The sequence below is a fragment of the Cynoglossus semilaevis genome, chromosome 16, assembly GCF_000523025.1.
Source record: "Cynoglossus semilaevis isolate Cse_v1.0 chromosome 16, Cse_v1.0, whole genome shotgun sequence".
Lineage (NCBI taxonomy): Eukaryota > Metazoa > Chordata > Actinopteri > Pleuronectiformes > Cynoglossidae > Cynoglossus > Cynoglossus semilaevis.
In genome coordinates, this window is record NC_024322.1 from 16,947,592 (window position 1) to 16,951,697 (window position 4,106).

A 4,106-nucleotide genomic window follows, 5' to 3' on the forward strand; every position below is an offset into this window, starting at 1 on the left:
CCTGGGTCTCATCTATCACTCCAATCCCCTCTGATCTTTTTGGAGTCCCTCTTTTATTTCATCTGGATGATTTTCTCGCCCTGTAAGTGCCGCGACTCCTCGGTGGTGGGTGTTGGCGTCAGGCTTATGACGGCTCAGGGACCGCGCCAGTGCATATAACGCCTCATGAGCTGCCAATGGGGGAGAGGGGGGAGAAAAAGGCAATCTGTCCAATCTCAGATTGGATTCTCCTATCGCAGAAGACGTCTTCAGTCTCTGCACACTCTCACTTCCTCTTCATCCCCCGGGCTCTTTCTCAATCAGACCGGCTCTATTCTTTGTAATTTTGGAGGGCCTGCGAGGACAAGTTAAGAAAATAAGACAAAGGGTTTGGATTTGGCGTCTTTTTCATTTCATATCTTTAATCTGCCCGACGCAGACACCCTCACTGTTGCCATCAAATCCCCCGCCCGGTGTTGCCTTTTTCATTTCCCTTCCTGAAACTTTATTTTTTTTCGTAATCCCACACGACATGCTGAATACGTTGGAAAAACTTTATTAACCTGAGTCTCTGCTGCGGAGCCTTTGGACTTTTTTAAAGGTTTTTAAGGTCAAAGTCGGTGGAATTCACTTTCCTTTTTTGACTTTGACTCAAAGCTCGTCAACGTAACTCGGAGTTCGGGGTTTTTGTTAACGTAGGGTCGGGTTCTAAAACAGCTCCATTCATCTCCTGTGTGTGTCTGAAATCGTAACGCAGCCTGTGAAAATTGAAAACCTCCGTTCCTGGGAACACTGAGCTCCTTCCTAACATCTTGCCGTTTCTTTCTTTTCTTTTTTGTCTTTTGAAGCAGCGCCTGAAGCTGCAGGTGTTGGCGCTGAGGTTGTGTCCTGTGAATGCTGAACGGCTTTAGTCAGGTGGTTCGATGTACGTTTTGTATTCACAGCCTCAGCGTCAGGTCAAAGGACTGGAAAGACGACAGGACCGCGTTGGCAGGGAGCCCGCCGCGTCGGGTTAGCGTGCACCGAGGGCTAGCCTTAGAGTGAATATTCACGTGTATCATTTTAGAATCAAAACCAACATCAGGCTGGAAACATTTTCATTTCACAACAAATGAGTGAAAGAACGCAGCCCCGAGGACGGAGAGTTACGGAGCAGGAGCTGAGTGTGTGAACACACACACACACACACACACCAGCTAACAGTGGTGTGTGCTACTACATGGTAAAGGTGGAGCTAATTAAAAATAATGAGCTGCATGAGTGATGGCGCCACCATCTGTCTCCGCTCCTGATCAAACCTGAGCTCAACAAAACCAAACACCACTCCAGCACCGAGGTCCAGCACCGAGGTCCAGCAGGAACCCAAGAGTTTGGGTCGCACACACACCATCGGTACCAGAACACGGCGTCACAGACTCATTAGAGACGAAAAAAAAAATGACGATATTGAGGGAGGTCAAAGACCAGTTAACAAATACGAACCGACGAAGACGCAGCGTTGACGTTGAAACGGAAGAAACTGATCAGAAGATGAAGATAATTAAATGTCACCTGTAGTTTCACTCTCCGACCACAAGGACATTCACTGTCAGTACCAGCTGAGGTACTGCTGCAGTACTGCACATGCACCGACCCTCGAGTACCATGAAAGTATTGTGTAGTACAGATTTGTTTTTGTGTGTAAAATCAACATCTTAACTGAGTGAGAGAGCGACTGTTTTTAATGTTAATTATGTCTTTAATTAAGAGGAGTTCATTCTGACAGATCAATAAACAGACCTTTGAATAAAGCAAATATAATCGTGAACTCCAGTGTTTACCAGAGGATTAAAAACTATCAGAGATACGTCAACCAGGGATGACGACGAGTTTGAAGTTAATTATGGACAAACACTGAATTACACTGGAATAAATATCTTCTAGTTTTATGGTCCAATAAACCCTCCTTTAGGGCGCTAAAGCTTTAAAAGGCATCTCCGTGATCTAATTAAAAACTGGACACACTGCTGAAAGTGCCATCAGCCCTTTTTCCGTTACACAACAGTAAGTTAATCAAGAGACTCATTTGGTTAATAATCACCGTTTGCCATTGAACACACTTTGAACACAGAGAAGGTCGGAGAAAAGGAATCGCTTTCATTTATTCTTCTTTTGTTCTCCGTTGTTAATAGCCCTCATCTGGTCTTCTGCCCCTCTTCTCGCCTCAGTTTTTCCGCTGTGTTTTTCTCGTCTGCATTCCCTTCCTTCTCATTTCCACCTTTATTTCTCCTTCCTCTCTGGTTAGCTCTGGTGTCTGTTCCAGGGCTATTGTTGCTAACGTTGGCTCTGGTGTCTGTACCAGGACTGTTGTAGCTAGCGTCCCCAGGCTGTCATGTCATTTTTATGTATTGTTACATACTGCACTGTGGAAAAAAAATAACAGGTTGTCATGTCATTTTTATGTATTGTTACATACTGCACTGTGGAAGTGTCAAAAAATAATACGTCAATATGTCGCGATATTTCATTACGATACCGTATCAATCTCCTCAGTCATCAGTTATTGATTTTTTCTCATCAATTCCCAGTCCAATATTCCCTCCGTTCCAAATCTTTATTTACAAACTCAGATACTTTTTTTTCTCCCTCCGTCAGAGACCAGTCTGAACCGGTTTCACTCATTAACATCAGAAATCAGCAGCGTCTGCCTGACAACTTTTTGACTTTGCGCCTTCGCACTGCAAACCCAATAATCATCCAGCTTCAGTCCAGCCTCTGACTGAAACACACACACACACACCGCTCTGTGACACGTCTTCACGGAGCGGCGTAGCCTCGGAGAGCGTGTGGATTTTAATAGACTACATGACTCGATTGCATTGACTGTTCCTAAAGAGCCTGTAACGCTCTGTACCAAAGCAGCAAAACAAAATTATGTCTATTGGCAGCCGTGATTAATTGTACTGTGCCATGTTTTTTTTTTTTTTTTTTCCAGTAAGCCGACATGTGAACCATGAAAGGTAATACAGGAAGCGATAAACGTGAGCCCAATAGTAGATAATGGCCCGGGATGATGATGCAGAATCTATGCTACGGTCACATCACATTAGCGTCACGCCGCTGCTGGTGCACACAGTCTGAAGGCTCCCCCGATCTCAGATGTAATCTTTGACTAGTGCAGGGAGCTCCATTAAAAAACGACTACGCCGACAATTAAACCATGAAAGCCATCATATAAAATGACATTATCAACGGGCCGCTGCCCCAAGTGGCTGATCAGACAGGGTGAGCTGAGCCAGAGAATGATCCATAAACATAATGGACATCAATATTGAAAAGATGACAAATGAGGCTGACGACAGAGGCCGCGATTGAATTTCGGCTGCTTTTTGTTTTCCCCCTGCAAAGTCATTTGTCAGCCACCAGGCGGACGAGGAGACACTGGGTTCCTCTCCAACTTCTCCTCCGTGACGTAAACGACTCAATGAATCAGGGCAATAATGTGTGCGCGACAGAGCAGAGTCTCAGTGAAAGACCAAACACAGGACGTTTGTACTGCCGTCTCTGATTAAACAAAGTATTTTTTTCACTCCTTTAGGGGGCGCCACAGCAGACGATCCGCCCCCGTCTACACTCGATCTCCTGCCTCCTCTACTGTTACACCCCCCTCCTTCACCACATCCATTATTCCCTCCCACCGTCTTTTCGTCCTCCCCTCCCGACGGCCGCTCCGTCTCTTGTCGACTTCGTCCATTTTCTCTTCAGCTCAAGTTCAGACCACGAAGAAAAACGTTACATTAAAGACAAATTAGAAAAAAATTAGGAACATTTACAGAGTCTGAGGAATTTAGGTCAAGCTGTTTTTCTGGACTCCCATCATCCTGTGGTCACGGCCGACGACAGAACGGAACTGGACGCGTGCAGTACCGCACTGCTGCCTGTAGGACTGCTGATAATTCAGATGAACTCCATTAAGAAGGAAATTCAACTTTTTCACTTAAACCCAGATTAAAGAGACGGGATTAAAGTCACGCAGACGATTGTTCAAAAACTGAAACCTGCTGCGTTCACTGTCTGTTTTGAATCTGAAGTAACTGAACTGACACTGTGGTCAAAGGAGGGTTAGCGCCCTCTACTGCAGGGAGGTC

General features: G+C 45.4%; 1 protein-coding gene across 2 annotated transcripts in view; it reads right to left on the bottom strand.

The window, feature by feature from the left end:
- The window catches only part of tmeff2a (transmembrane protein with EGF-like and two follistatin-like domains 2a), an 84,855-nt gene that overhangs the window by 13,069 nt on the left and 67,680 nt on the right, over nucleotides 1-4,106 (bottom strand). The gene's annotated exons all lie outside the window — the stretch shown is intronic.